The sequence below is a fragment of the Cebus imitator genome, unplaced genomic scaffold (assembly GCF_001604975.1).
Source record: "Cebus imitator isolate Cc_AM_T3 unplaced genomic scaffold, Cebus_imitator-1.0 Scaffold522, whole genome shotgun sequence".
Lineage (NCBI taxonomy): Eukaryota > Metazoa > Chordata > Mammalia > Primates > Cebidae > Cebus > Cebus imitator.
This window is the reverse complement of record NW_016107837.1, coordinates 153,687-169,785: the sequence shown is the minus strand read 5'-3', so window position 1 is coordinate 169,785 and position 16,099 is coordinate 153,687.

Below are 16,099 nucleotides of genomic sequence, written 5' to 3'. Positions count from 1 at the left end.
CTCTCTATTGTCTTTTTGTTTATATGGTTTCTGAAGAGAAGTCTGTGGAAATTCTTATCTATCTTTCTCTGTAGATAATGTATCTTTTTCCCCATCCGGCTTCAAGATTGTCCTTTGTTTTTGGTGGATTGAAGATGTGTCCAGATGCGAATTTTCCTGGTGTTTATCCTGGTGTTCTCTGGGCTTCCCGAATCTGTGAGCTGGTGCCCCTCATATTGGAGAATTTTTAGCCTTTCTGTCTTCAAATACTTCTTCTGGCCTCTTCTCTGTGTCTTCTCCTTCTGGAACTCCACTACATGTATGTTAGGCCATCAGTGTTGTTCCAGGCTCTTCCCATGTGTGCCTGCCCTCTTCTGGTGTGGTGCCAGGGTTAGCATGTGTGTCTGACCCTCTCCCAGGGTAGAGCTTTTTATTTTTTCTGTTTTCCTCTCCCAGACTCCATGGACTCCTACCAGCGACAGAGGCCTGGATTTTTGTGTTGTTTTGTTTTGAAGACTTTGTTCCATTGGGTAGAGAATGGGATAGATCTGGGCAGAGTTTTGGGGTAAACGTGTTTACTTCCACCAGTACCCCAGGTAAAGCTTCCCCAGGATTTTCCCTATGTCTTCCCTGGGAGCCACTGGTGAGATCCTTGGAAGAAAACTTCAAGAGGGTGAGAACCTCCCATGAGTCTGTGGCCCCAGGGTGTCACACTCCCATGCTTATCCGTATTTGGCCTTTAGTAAATTCTTAAACATTTCTGGCCAATATAGATCTGTATCTACGCATTGTAACAGGTTCAGTGGCATCTGCCCAGGTGAGAACATGCTTGGGTCCTGTTTCTCCTCGGAAGCCTGTTTCTCTCCAGATTTTGGCTTGCCTGTTTCCCTGTGACTCCGTTTCTCTGACGGCCTGATGAAAAATCATTAACTTGCAGTTTCTCAGCTTCTTTTCTTATTGTAAGGGCTGAAGCAAGGCTCTTTCTGCTCTCTCTACACTGAAACTGGAAGTTTGCTTTCGTTTTTGAAAGATATTTTGGTGGGATGTAGGATTCTAGGCTGATGAATTTTCCAGTCTGCAAAGATGTCATCCATTGTCTTCCGCCTGCATTGTTTCTGATGAGAAGCTGGAGGTATTTCTTTCCTTCCCCTCCCACGTGTCACGTTCAGTTTTTCTCTGGCAGCTTTTAAGATTGTATTTTTATCTTTGGTTTTCAGTATTTGTTGTAAAGTGCCTTGGTGTGTTTGTGTATATGTGTGGTGTGTATGTGCCTCTGCATGTGGGGTGTATGTGCGCATGTATTTGTGTGGTGTGTTTGTGTGTGTCTCTGTGAGTGGTGTCTGTGTGTCTGTGTGTGTGTTTCTGTGGTGTGGTGTGTGTCTGTGTGTGTGTTTGTATATGTGTTTGTCTCTGTGTGTGGTGTGTGTTTGTGTATGTGTGTTTGTCTCTGTGTGTGGTGTGTGTTTGTGTATGTGTGTTTGTCTCTGTGTGTGGTGTGTGTTTGTGTATGTGTGTTTGTGTGTGTCTCTGTGAGTGGTATCTGTGTGTCTGTGTGTGTGTTTCTGTGGGTGTGGCGTGTCTGTGTGTGTGTTTGTGTATGTGTGTTTGTCTCTGTGTGTGCTGTGTGTTTGTGTATATGTGTGTGTGTGCGCCTCTGTGTGTGTGGTGAGTGTGGTGTATGTGTGTTTGTGTGTGTTTATGTGTATGGTGTGTGTGTTTCTGTGTGTCTGTGTGTGTTTGTGTATTTGTGTGTGTATGTCTGTGTGTGTGTCTTTGTGTGTGCATACATGCACATTATGCTCAGGGTTTGTTACTACTTCTGTGGATTGATGTTTTTCATGTTTTTTTTTTGAGGTGGAATCTCGCTCTGTCACTCAGGCTGGAGCGCAGTGGTGCGATCTTGGCTCACTGCAACCTCTGCCTCCCGGGTTCAAGCTATTCTCCTGCCTCAGCCTCCTGAGTAGCTGGGACTACAGGTGTGCAGCACTACACTCAGCTAATTTTTATATTTTAGGTAGAGATAGACTTTCACCAGGCTGGTCAGGCTGGTCTCAAACTCCTGATCTCAGCTAGATCTACCCACTTTGGCCTCCCAAAGTGCTGGGATTACAGGCGTGAGCCACTGTGCCCAGCATTTTTCATGATATTTTGAAAAATTCTGGCCATTATTTCTTCAAATATGTTTTTTTCCCCTGCTGCAGTCTTTTTCTCCTCTTTCTGGGGCTCCAGGAATGGATTTAATAGATCATGAGGCTTATGTTAGACTACGTGACACTGTCTCATGGAATCTATTTTCTCAATGCATTTTCTCTCTCCTTCCTTCAGATGGAATAATTTCTGTTGCTCTGCCTTTCAGTTCACCGATTCTTTCTTCTGTGGTCTCCGACCTGTCTGTGAATCTCGCTCAGGGTTGTAGTTTTCAGTGTCGGAACTTCCATGTTGTTTTAGGGCGTTCCGTTTCTGCTGCGAGTCTCCATCTGTTCACTTGTCGTCACTGTCTGTTCTTCTAAGCTCTTGAGCATATTTGTAATAGCCGTTTCTAAGTGCTTGTCTGTGAACTCCCGCGTCTCTGGGCGTGTTCTATTCACCGCTAGTCCTTTTCCCTGGCTGTGTGTCAGATTTTCCCGAACCTCCACCTGTGGTGTTTTTTGACGTAGGCTGGACATGAAAGAGGCTCTGCGGTTGCATCTGGACTTGTGGCAGCGAGTCCTGGCTGGTGGTCGTTTTCCTGGGTCAGGTGGTCCTGCCGAGGCTGCTTTTCAGCTTTGCTAGGGTGGGTCTGATACTCTAGGGCCAGGAAGCTGACTCCCAATGCGTGGCCTTCCGGCTGGGTGCCCGGGCCTCCCGCCATGGCTGGGACATGAATGATTCCCAGCAGTGTGTCACCTCCAGACTGTCCTCAGCTCCAGTCTCCCGATTCAGAGCTGTCCCCTGTCAGGCCTCACCTTGCCTTTCACCTGGGCAGCTCGGCATCCCGGAGCCCTTAGAAGACCTTTCGTGCGTGTCTGAGTCTCGCCCCTTTGCAGTGCCCTCCTCTCTGATCCTCTGCCCTGCAAACCCCAGCTGCCTCAGTCTCCCAGGCTGACGGAGCTCAGTGAGACCCCTGTGCTCTGCTTGGGCTCTACCTGCCTGTCCTGTGTCCAGAGAGTGCCTCCAGGCAGAAGTCAGGGAGAGCACGGGCACAGTGGTACTGCCTGTGACCCAGCGTCTGCGAACAGCTGCGTGGTCGATTTTGCCCGGCTTGACAGTTGTGTGTGGTAGGAATGCTTGTCCTGCTCCTGGGCCTTTTCCACGGCAGAAGCAGAAGGTCAGTGCATTTCTCCTGCAGTACAGACAGTGGCATTCTGCACTCCTTGTTCCTCTCTGTCGTCCCTGAAGGCTGCGTCCTGGAGAGCGGGCTGTGAAGGGTGTGGAGAGGGGACCCCTTCCTCCTCACGACTGCTGGGCGCCTACCACGCGCACGGCTGCACCAGGCTCGTCTGACTGGGCCCTTGCTGAAGGGCAGCTGGGATGTCTCCGTGGCTTTGATATTGTGTATAATGCCGTGACAAACGCCCTCGGGCGTATGTGATTTCCTATACTGGAGACGGCTGTGTCAGGTGATTGCACCTGTATTTGCTCATAGGTTGCTGATCTGTGCAGCACTGTGCCACCTCGTGCCCCGCAGGAATGGCACTGTGGGAAGTAGAAAGTTCCTTTTTAAAGTTTCATTTTTTGTAAAAGAATAAGCATGCTAATTACTTTGTGAAGCCCTATCCTATGTAGCTGTTAGACATGCCGTGCTTACAGGCACATAGTACATTCTATGTCCTTGTACCTTAACCAAGATACCTGTGCTGGACGTGCTCACAGGCATGTCCCAGCTCTCCACTGCTTTGACCTGTTTAGAAAAGTTGTAAGTTGTTAGCCAATCGGGTTTTAGTTTAGATTGTGAGGTCTGGCTCCAGCCAACAGAGATCAAACACAGCAGTAAGGACGACCCCAAATGCGTAAGGATAGCTTTGTGTCTTTTCCTTTGTTCATTGTGCTGTCATGACAAGATGGCTAGTGAGGGTCTCCTTCCTGCAGTCCAGGAAGTAAAAATTGTGTTGCTGAAAGATCCTTTGTCTCAGTGCTAATTTTTCTTTGCAGCACGGAGAATCTGTTTCCAACAGTACCATTGTGTATTCTCCAAGCAGTGGGGGACAGGGCCTACTTCTCTGCACAGCTGCTGGCCGAGCAGAGCACGTGCTCAAGCCCCAGGGCCGCGCCCATGAACTGGGAAGAATCGGCATGTCCAGGCAGCTCCAAGGCACTCTGACGAAGGGAGGGCCCGCTGATGGCCTGTGCTTGAGGGTCATCTGCCTGTTTGTGCGTCTCTAGGACCTGCCTGTTGACATCTCTTATGTCCCTTTTGTTCTGATCAGGTTTTGGTCTTTTTCCCTCCCTACTTTTTATCAGAGCTCTTTCTATGTTAGGGAGATCAGCCCTTCGACCGAAACATAAATTGTGGATTTTTCCTCTGTGTTGATCATGTGTGTTTTAACTTCATCTATATTTGGCTTTTTGGCATGGTCTCAGTTTTTTATATGTAATGATAAAATGTATACATCAGTATCATTTTCCGTTATTGCTTCTGACTTTTGAGCCACAGTTATTTCCACTTTTAGATTATGAAGAAATTCAATGGCTGGGCACCTGTCATCCCAGCACTTTGGGAGGCCAAGGCGGGCGGATCACCTGAGGTTGGGCGTTCAAGACCAGCCTGACCAACATGGAGAAACCCGTCTCTACTAAAAATACAAACATTAGCCGGGAGTGGTGGTACATGCCTGTAATCCCACTACTCAGGAGGCTGAGGCAGGAGAATCGCTTGAACCCTGGAGGAGGAGGTTGTGGTGAGCCAAGATTGTGCCACTGCACTCCAACCTGGGCAACAGAGCGAAACTCCATCTTAAAAAAAAAATTCACACATTGCAAATTCCTTAGGTTGATTTGTAGTTTTCTTTCCTTCTTTCTCCTCCCTCCCTTCCTTCCTTCCTTCCTTCCTTCCTTCCTTCCTTCCTTCCTTCCTTCCTTCCTTTCTTTCCTTCCTGACAGAGTCTCACTGTGTCACCAGGCTGGAGTGCAGTGGTGCAATCTTGGCTCATTGCAATCTCCATCTCCCAGGTTCAAGTGATTCCCCTTCCTCAGGGATTACAGGCATGTGCCACCATGCCCAGCTAGTTTTTGTATTTTTAGTAGCGACGGGGTTTCACATGTTGTCCAGGCTGGTCTTGAACTCCTGATCTCAAGTGATCCACCTGACTTGGCCTCCCCAAGTGCTGGGATTACAGTGTGAGCCACTGTGCCCAGTCTAGATGTGTCTTTTATTCACTGGTTCCAGCACCGTTGATTGAAAATTTCGTCGAATCTCCAGCGACCTGAGACGCGCCTGTTGTCCTGTGTAAGCTTCCATCTATCTAGGTCTGTTTCTGGGCGCTCCCCGACCTGGCTTTCTTCCACACTGGAGGGTGGGGGCGCGATCGCAGCTTGCTGCAGCCTCGAGCTCCTGGGCTCGGCGACCCCACGGGTGGCCCAGTCTTGCTGCTGACCCTCACTGTGGGGAGGGCTTAGCCGAGCCCTTTGGTTTCCTGGGCCTCCGTTTCCTCACCTGTGAAATGGGCTATGATACCACAGTTCAGTGGGGCTGCTGTGAGGAGAACGGGATGCTCCGTGGAAAATTCTGGAAGAGGCCTGGCTGTAGCAAGCTCCACGCACGGGATGGTGGTGACGGTTACGCTGGGGGTTCCAGACCCTTTACAGGGGCCCTGGCAACAAATGGGTCCCTTGCAGACCCACAGCCCAGCCCTCGAGGGGTGGCACTGAGGCAGGGGCTTTGTCCTTCCTGCACGGGCTTCAAGAGGCTGGAGGGTCCTCAGAGGCAGAGCTCCCACAGAAGGTGGGGCCATCCGGGCAGGAGGAAGGTGCAGGGCCACGAGGGGCCTGTGGGGTGGAGGAGACTGGCAGGGGGTCACCTTGCAAGGGACAGACTGGAGAGACCCCGAGAGCCCAGTGGAGGGCCCAGCTGTGGAAGCTGGAGCAGAAGGGAGGGGCAGGAAGGCTCTCCTAGACTGGGGGGCCCGGTGGGGGACCCAGAAGGGTGGAGAAGGCCTGGGCTGCAGGGTGGGGTTGGGGAAGCAGAGTCCAGGGTGGGGTCGGGGCGCTGAGTCAGGCAGGGGAGGGGCACTTAGGCCTGGCAGGGCAGGGTCCAGGCTGGGGAGTCAGGTCCCAGGGATCCAGTCTCAGGACAAGCTTTTCCAAAGGTGTCCTCCCCCTGCAGCTGGCCCTAAGCCTGAGGTCACTTTCTATCCTGCAACTGGAAGGGGTCCCATCCATTGGAAGGCAGGGTCAGGTCTGATGGGTCCAACTGGCTGGCCCCTTGCGGCTCAGATCAGCTGCTTCTCAAAACCTTTGTGACTGAGCCCTGGGTTGGTTGAAGCAGGCTCCTGTAACAGAGCTGGCAGGCTGGGCAGGCGGGGGCCAGGCTGATGGCTGCCCCTCTGCATTAGGGCACAGTGCAGGGTGGCCAGGAAAACACGCCACCAACAAGGGGCTCTCGCCACAGGAATGAATCTTCTCAGAGCCCAGGAGGTCAGAAGTCTGAGGTCAATGCGTGAGCAGGGATGGTTCCCTCCTGAGTCTGCAGGGAGAAGAGTGGGCCCCAGGTGCGGCTCTGGGGGTCCAGCAGCGCTGGCACTCCTGAGCTTGCACAGTGCCTGCCCTGTGTGCAGTCTGCGCCCGGAACCCCCTTTCACAAGATTGCCGCCCCCTTGGACTAGAGCCCACCCCAACGACCTCATGTTAGCTCGTTCCATCTGCACCGGCCGCATTTCCAAATAAGGTTCCATTCTGAGGTCCGGGGGATGAGGACTCCAACAGATGAGCTTCATGAGCAGCCCATCGGGGACGCTGGCCGGGGTCCCAGCCCCCACTTGCTGTCGTCTGGCCCTCAGCCCCATGAAGTGGGCATCCTTGTCCCATTTTACAGGTGGGGAGACTGAGGGTCAGAGAGCTTAGGGCCTGCACCCACCCGGAGTCTGCCTGCATGGTTGGGATTTGAGCTTGTTTTTTGCTTCTGTTTCACTCAGTGCTTCATCGTCCACACCTCGTTTTGCTGAGGAAGATGTAGAGGCTCAGAGACAGAAGGCAGCTCCAGCAGTGGATGAGGCTGAGCCGGAGGCGAGGGCGCCTCGCTGCGTCTGGGGAACAGCGTTCGTCTGCCTGGCTCCTGTGTGCGCTGGAGAGCCCAGGCCAGCAGGGCCCCCGCGCTGGACGCCAGGAGACGCGTCTCCGCACTGCAATCCTGCCCCGGTCGCTGGTGCGGGGGCTCCTGGTGGGGCTGCTGCGGCATCTTGGCGTACTGCCCTCCGGAAAGAACCTGGACAGTGGGGAGATGGGCCGGGCCCATCAGGACCTGTGCATGAGGTCAGAGCTTCCCAGGAGCAGAGGGCGGCTGCACTGCAGGGAGGTCACCCAGCGCAGGCCTGGACACCTGCACCGCCGTCGGGTGGACCTGTCACCCACTTTGCCTGTTTCTCACGCAGGCTCCACGGGGCGCACACCCCTAAGCAGCTGCCACGACCACCCGATGACTGTGGGGCCAGGACTCCAGCCCGGTCAGTCTGTGAGTTCCTGTCTGCCCGGAGGCTTGTGGGAGCTGGAAGCCAGGATGGCCTCTTGCCTGGGGGCTGGGGGCGGCCACGGTGGAGCTTGCTGAGGTGTTGAACTGGGTCATTTGAGCTGAGAAGACAAAGGCCGAGGGGCCCTGGGTTGGGGTGGTCAGCGGTCAGGACAGGCAAGTGGAAAGAGCCATGCTGGGACGTGGTGGCTGGTGACCGTGGCTGTGGCTACAAAGTCCCCGGGGTGTGGCAGACGTGGACCCTGGTGAGGAGCATGGAGCAGGGGTGGGGCTGGGGTGCCGAGAGAGGAGCCCCTGAACTAAGCTCCTTGGAACTAGAGAAAGGAACCCTGGGCAGCGGTGGGCCCATCGAGTCTATGCACAGAGCTCTGTGCACAGCAGGGCAGAGGCCACGCCAGCCTTTGCATCTATGGCCACTGGGAGCACAGCTGGTTTTCTGTGAAGATCAGAAACAAAAGCAGAGAAAGGCCCCAGGAGCCGTCTCCCCCGAGGAGGGGAGGCCAGGGTGCCCGGCAGGCTGTGGCGCTTCTGCCCGGGGAACAGCGCCCCAGAGCCCACTCCACGCTTGCGGGGCATCCTGTGGCTGGCAGGGGTTGTGGCTCTTGGGACACGGAGGTGAGCGGTGGGTGGAAGTTGGACGCTCTCTACCTTCCAGGAGACACTCCAAGCAGGGCAGGTGGATGGTGAGCAGACGAATGAGAGGCTGCAGTGGAGAACGAGCGAAGGAATGACAATGAGAAAACGTTGGCGGCCACCGTGCGTGGTGGGGAAGGGCGAGCTGGGGCTCGGGTGGAAGTTTCTTTGTGATGAGCCCACATTTGCACAGAGAGCTCCTGCAGAGGGAGGGGTCCGTGGAAAGGCCCTGCGGCGAGGCTGTGCTGCTAGAGCAGAGGTGGCAGGGCGGAGGAAGGGGACTGAGCCAGGGAGGAGGTGGGCTGGCAGGGGCTCTGGCAGAGAAGGGGCTTGGAGGGCAATAGCAGGGGTCCCAGCAGGAGGACAAGCCTTGACTGGTGTCACAGAAAGGCCGTCTGCTGCTGAGGGCAGCCCTGCACCGCCCTTGGTTGAGAAAGTGACGGTCATTCCCAGAGCTGCTAGTCCCAGGGGCCTGGGGCAGCCAGCACTGCCCCACTCTGCTCTGCGCCACGCAGCCATTGGCCAAGTCTGTGCCCCTTCCTGGGAGGGTGGCAGGAGCTGCAGGGCAGGCCCCTGGTGGCAGCTCTGCCATGTTGATGAAGAAGAGCAGCCCCTTTTCTGGGCCTCCAGCCCAATCTCACCAATCCCAGCTATGCCACTCCCCAGGCTACAGCCCCAGTCCTGGGATGACGGGCCGCCCTCCCCAGCCACGAGTGCTGGGCCCAGCCTGTGAGACAGCAGCACTGCTCCCACGGCCCCAGCCCCAGGAGAAGCTGGGGTTCAGACAGGCTGAGTCTCCAGAAGGCTGCACAGTGTTTCGGGGTCCAAGCAGTTTTCTCTCACAAGGCCAGCACCCCAAACGCAGAGCTCCATGATCGGGATGCTGTGCCAAGATCGGTCTATAAACCCTGACACAGCTTCCTTTAAAGAGGTTATAGAACTCTGCTCCCGATGGCTCTGATGCTGAGACACTGGGACCCAAACTGAGACAGTATGAGAGAGAGGTTGCCAGGGAAACCTGCCCAGAGATGCAGCTGGTGACATTAGTGCCCATCACTTCCACAAGCCCGTGGTGTGGAAGTTGGGGAACCACAGAGCACGTGCCCCTGCGGGGTGTGCAGAAATGCACATACATGTGTGCATGTGAGCAGGTGTGCACATGTGTCTGTGTGCGCTTGAGCAGGTGTGCATGTGTGTCTGTGTGTGTGTGGGAAGGTGTGCATGTGTGTCTGTGTGCATGTGAGCAGGTGTAGACATGTGTCTGTGCATGTGGGAAGGTGTGCATGTGTGTATGTGTGTGAGCATGTGTGCACGTGAGTGTGTGTGTCAGCAGGTGTGCATGTGTCTGTGCATGTGGGCAGGTGTGAACATGTGTGTGCATGTGGGCAGGTGTGCACCTGTGTATGTGCATGTGAGCAGGCGTGCACATGTGTATGTGTGCATGTGAGGTGTGCACATGTGTATGTGTGCATGTCAGCAGGTGTGCACATGTGTCTGGGCATGTGAGCAGTGTGCACATGTCTGTGTGCATGTTGACAGGTGTGCACATGTGTGTGCGTGTGGGCAGGTGTGCACATGTGTCTGTGTGCATGTGGACAGGTGTGCATATACGTCTGTGGGCATGTGAGCAGGTGTGCACGTGTATGCCTACATCTGTGTGTGGGGGCCACTGCTCTCCCAGATATGGGCGTTAGTGGGAGTCCCAGGCAGGAGGCCCCCAGGGCTTCCTCCACTCTCCACAGGTTGGAGAGGCAGGAAGATGAATTTCAGTCCTGCAGGCTGGTGGGCCCTGCCTGAGGACAAGGACCTTCCCAGAGGCAGGAGGCCAGTGGCGGTGGTGGCTCCAAGCCCCACCCCTCCCCTACTTTGTGTCCACTCAGCGTCCTCTGGTCACCAGCACTTGCAAGGCTTCCCAGACACGGCAGGTGACATTCCTTACTTATTTTAGCACGGGGCTAGGTATGCTGCAGGTGGTCTGTAAATGCTCCCCTGGATGCTTCTTCCAGGATAAATTGTAGGAAGGGGAGCAACACCCAGCCCAGCCTCCTGCCCGCCGGTGAAGGGTGGGGGCAGAACAGGAAGATTAGAGGGGCCTGGAGCTCAGGGTGTCCTTTTTATGTCCGTCACGTCTCTGATGCCACGATGCATTGCTTGGCAATGAATGGCTTGTTTAAACCTGCATTTGCCAGCCTAGTTCCCCTCAAGCAGCTCTGCCCATGCATTGCTTTGCACTTGCTTTCCGTGGGGGTCTTGCCCCCTGGGCCAGGCAGGGAGTGAGGGTGGGGACTGGGTCGTCCCCCACAGCCTCCCAGGGCTGACCCTATAGTGACTTTTTTTTTTTCTTTTTTGAGAGGGAGTCTCACTCTGTAGGCCAGGCTGGAGTGCTGTGGTGCAATCTCAGCTCATCGCAACCTCCGCCTCCGCGGTTCAAGCGATTCTCCTGCCTCAGTTTCTCGAGTAGCTGGGATTATAGGCACCTCCACCACACCCAGCTAATTTTTGTATTTTTAGTAGAGATGGGGTTTCACCATGTTGGCCAGGCTGGTCTTCAATGCCTGACCTCAGGTGATCCTCCTGCCTCGGCCTCCCGAAGTGCTGGGATTCCAGGCATGACCACCACACCCGGCCGGGACTTCGGCTCTCTAGCGTGTCTCCCTTTGAGTTACTCTCCATGAGTCAGGGGCCCGGCTGCACCTGCTTCTCCCTTCTTGCTCCCCCTCCCACCTCCCCATCAGGAACTGGGTCCCGCTGGTTTAGGGCAGAGTGTCATCAGCACAGCCACCTCTGCAGCGCAGAGTTCCTGGAAGCCCCACTTTGTCTTTATGTTATGAAGCGGGAGACGAGGAGGAAACTGAGACCCAGACAGGAGCTGCTCCCGCCTTCTTGGCCTCCTGCCCATGTGCCATAGCTGTCTTTGATTGGCTGCCCCGGGGAGTGGGCCCCACCCCAGGCCTTGGCAGGTCCCTGCGGGGGTGACCGGGCACTTGTGGGCCAGGGCAGTGCAGGCAGAGCTGTGGGTGGCTGCACATGGTCCCACTGCCTTTTCAGTGCAGCCATTGTGGTCTCTGTGGCACATTCGAGCCGGGGTGTGGGGGGTCTCTGAGCCCTCGCTGTGGCTTTCTGGTTTGGGATCCCTGCCTGGGGACCTTTCCTTGTTCAGTGCATCTCCCTTTGGCCTGCCAGAGCCGCCCACCTCCTCCTCATCCTTGGTCCAGTAGCAAAGTGGATGTGCATGTCTCTGAAAGACGCAGCCCTCCCACTCCAGAGACCCTGCCTGAACGCAGACGGTCACTGTCTCTTCTCATCTTCCTTTCCAGCCTGGGAGTAGCCAGAACCTTCCAGGGCCTTATCTGATCCTTGGCCTTTCTGGGCCCTGGCACGGGATGGGGCCGAAGAAGACAGGTGACGATTGATCATGAAAGAAATCGACAAATGGGTAGTGAGACTGCTGGGTCGTCGTGAGAACCGTGCCCAGCCGGACCCATTAGGACTGTCCCATTCAACAGCAGAGGAGACCGAGTCTCCAGGTGGGGAGCGGGTCCTGTCTAGGGGGCGGCTCTTTGCAGCGTCCTCTCTGGTCCTGGTTCATCTTCCTAACTCTTGTCATCCTTCAGGGCTCCGTTCAGGAGCTGCCTCTTCCAGGAAGCCTTCCTGGGCTCCTCTTTGTGTTCCTATTCCCCTTTCCTTACTTGACCTCAGCCCTCCATGCTCCTCGCCTCCCTGCCCACCCTGCAAGCTTCCCAAGGGCAGAGCTGGCTTCAGGGAGGCGCTGCCCAGAGGCGCTTGCAGAGGGGCCGTTTGTCCTCCGGTTGGCCCAGGCAGCTCTCACGCACTTGGTTCCACCCACAGAGGCCCTGGCTCCAGGGGAGGGGTCCTCCTGGGCCCTCCCCTGCATCTTTGTTTTGTCCCCAGGAGGACAGGCCATGCCTCCTTCCCCTCTGGTGGCAGCGCCCCCAATCCTGAGCCCCTCCGCTCTCTCCCCTGGAGCCCCGGGTGCCTGGGGGCCCTTCACAGCGCTCCGGGTGCCTGATAAGGGCTGTGCAGACATACTGGCCAAGAGGAGAAACTGGCCTGACTTTTTATTTTTGCACTTTCTTAAAAAGAAAACAACAGCATCAACATGTTAAAAATAAACCATTTTCACTTTAAAAGGGCAAAACCAGCCCAAACAAAGAGCCAATGAAAAGATCTTGGCTGGAGGTCCCGGCACTTACTCACAGCTGCCTGAGGGTGGAAATGGTTCAGATGGGACCTGGGGAGCGGGGCGCCAGCAAAGCACCCACCCTACCGCCTGCCAGGGAGTGGAGAGAAGACCATCGAAAGGCACACAGGGCCTGCACACAGTGTGCTGAATGAACCAACGTGTGTCTTTAGAATAGCTTCTGCCAGAGACGGGGCATGTACACCAGTAGCTTGTGGGGCCAGGAAGTCAGGGAAGGCTTCCTGGAGGAGGTGGCTGTTCTGTGTTGAACTTTGAAAGACATTCCAAGCAGAGGGAATGCTGTGGAGGAGCCAATGTGATGGGTATGGGGTACCTGTGCTGGCAGAAGTGTTCAGAGCAGTGCTCACAGGCCACAGAGCCCTGGGTTCAAATCCTGCCCCACACCTGGAGGTGCTGGGATCTCTGGCAACCTGCTCCCCTCTCTGGGGCTCTGTGTGCGTGTGCATGTGCGTGTGCGTGTGCGTGTATGAAGTAGAAAATTCCTTGTTAAAGAATAAATCATAAGTGCGCTAATAACTCTTTGTGAAGCCCTATCCTATGTAGCTGTGAGCCACGCCATGCTTACAGGCACGTAGTACATTCTATGTCCTTGTATGTTAACCAAGATATCTGTGCTGGACGTGCTCACAGGCATGTCCCAGCTTTCCACTGCTGTGACCTGTTTAGAAAAGTTGTAAGTTATTAGCCAATCGGGTTTTAGTTTAGATTGTGAGGTCTGGCTTCAGCCAACAGAGATCAGACACAGCAGTAAGGACAACCCCAGATGCGTAAGGGATAAATGCCTGCTTTTCCTTTGTTCATTGTATTCTTGTGGCAAGATGCCTAGTGAGGGTCCCCTTCCTATTGGAAGTAAAAATTGCGTTGCTGAAAGATCCTTTGTCTCAGTGCTGATTTTTCTTTGTGACACTGAACCTCTGTTTCCAACAGTGTGCAGAGCCCAAGGCAGGGGAGGGCTGTGTGTGGCGCAGGGAGTGGGGACACTGCTGCTGTGCCAGCCCTGCCCAGTCAGCGCCTTGCAGTGGGTTGTGCCTCCCCATTTGGCCGGACTATGCGTTATCCCACTGGGCCCCAAACACCCCTGGGAAGTAAGTGGGGCTTTCAGAAGCGGGACAGCTGCTCAGAGAGGTTGAGTTACTGGCCCAGGGGCACATGGCCTGAAGAAGAAGGAAATTAACCGTGAGTTGTTCTGTCTCTGCCACATTTTTCTCTGATGTCTCTGGCCAGGGGAGTGGGGACCCAGGGTGAGGAAGCCCTGTGCATTGAGGGGCAGAGGGTCTTGGGCCAGGGGTCAACATTCTTCCACCAAGTTATTGAGGATTAGCATCAGGCCTCTTGGGGGCAGTGGCACTGGCTGAATTGGAAAGGTGTTTGAATTCATTCATTCATTCATTCATTCATTCATTCATTCATCTATCCCCCTGGCTCCTACTCTGCTCACCCTGTGCTGAGCACCACGGGCCCAGGGTGCAGCGGCCTTAGGGGCTGGGCTTTGGGAGCTGCTGCTTGGTGGGGTGGGGGCTCATGGGGCCCACCTGGCCTCTGGGACCACCATTCTCAGCTGGCCAGGCTCCCGCTAAGAAGGCTCTGGGCCCTTGCACAATCCAGTTCCCAGGTTCCACTTGGAGATCTGGACTCAGAAAGTCAGAATGGGGTGAGGGACCAGCATTTATCAACTCCCTGCTGGTTCTGAGACAGCGCCCACTGGCCACACTGGGTTGGCCTCTGGGATGTGGTCAGGTCTGAGCCCAGGACCAGGCTACCCATGTTGGAAGCCTCAGGTGGAGTCTCCCACTGCCCCACCTCCTTCCAGGTCCCTAGGACTCCTACAGAGGGAGGGGCTCGGGGAGGCCTTGCCAGGACACCTGAGGACTGAAGTGGGGCGCTGGGGGGGCCTCCAGCGGGGCTGTGGGAGCTGTGTGGGGATGAGGACCGGGGCCCATAGGTGGTCAGGGAGTGAGTGGGTTGAGGGTGAGCTGAGCTGCCTGAGGCCACGGGCCAGGGAGAGGCAGGCAGGGTGGACTGGAGCCCTCGCCACTCCCCCAGGCTTGTCTCCTTGGGCACGTGGGTCGGGGCCCTACAAGCTCAGCAGGGAGGGCTGCTGGGGCTGGCCTGGCCTTCCCACAGGATCTGGGGCCCAGGACCCCTCTAGAGAAGTGGCAGGTGCTGGGCCTCCTTAGGGAATGTCCTTAGGGAATGTTTCATGTCCCCTGTCCTCGGTGAGGGATTGGAGGGGCAGGGAGCAGGGGCTTCTGGCTCCCCACCTGTGGTGGGCTCATAACCCCCTTTGTTGGAGAACGTGGCCTCTCTGAGCCTTAGTTAACTGTGTGGGAACCATGGAGACCTCACTGGTTGTTGGAGGCTTGAGTGAGTCAAAGATGGAGGTGCCAGCTGTGGCCTTGGCACTCAGTAACTGCTCCAGACAGCTGGCTGTCACATTACCCCAAGTCTGTGCAGCCAGGAGCGATGGGCCCGCAGGCCCCCAGCTCCGATGTCTGCTGTCTCCCTGGGCTGTCCCCTGCGGGGTGAGGCTCCCTCTGCTTTAGGCTTCTGGCTTGTCTGGTGTCTGGGACCCCTCGGTGACCATGTCTTCAGCCCTTCTCAGCCACCCTCCTCCCCTGGGGGCTGAGGCAAGGACAAGCAACCCTTTCTCTTTCCCAGTCTGCCTTGGCTCCAGAGACTCTGGCTTCAGGTCCCTGCCTGAGATCTGGCCTGACGAGCCCCTGACTGCCTCCGTCTGCCCGAGGGCCTGCCAGGCACAGCCGGCCCCTGCCATGGTCTGTCTGCTGGCTGCTTGAGCTCTTATATGCTGGCCGGAATGGCAGGCAGGCTGTGTGCCTTTGCCGTAGCCACTGTCAGGTGACTCCTTTTTCTCAGGCAGGGACACAGAGCTGGGTGTGGGGCCAGGCAGGGGGCCACAGGGTCTCTGTATCCCTGAGATACCTGGGACAGGAATGGACACTGTGGCCCTACAGGGCAGAGAGGGTTGCCATCCCACCTAGCAGGGGAGCACCCTTTGACCCCGCCCAGCAGAGAGGTTTCCTCAGAGCTCAGACACCCTTGGGCCTCCTTCCCCTTGTCCCTGTCTGTGTCCATGAGCATCAGCCTGAGATGTCCCTATGGTGAGACAGCAATGATGCATTTCAGCACCTTTAGCTTCCCCCTGGGGAGTAGGTAGGGCTAGGCTAGATTTGTCAAATAGATGAGTGAGCGAATGACTGAATGAATGAGTGAATGAGCGAGTGAGTGAATGACTGAGTGAGTGAATGAGTGAATGAGCGAGTGAGTGAATGAGTGAATGAGCGAGTGAGTGAATGAGTGAATGAGTGAATGAATGAGCGAGTGATTGAATGAGTGAATGAGTGAATGAATGAGCGAGTGAGTGAATGAGTGAATGAGTGAATGAGCGAGTGAATGAATGACTGAGTGAGTAAATGAGTTAGACTGAGTGAATGACTGAATGAGTGAATGAGTGAGCGAGTGAATGAGTGAGTGAGTGAATGGGTAAGTGAGTGAGGGAATAAGTGAATGAGTGAATGAGGGAGTGAGTGAGTGAATGAGTAGGTGAATGAGTGAGTGAGTGAATGAGTGAGTGAGTGAGTGAGTGA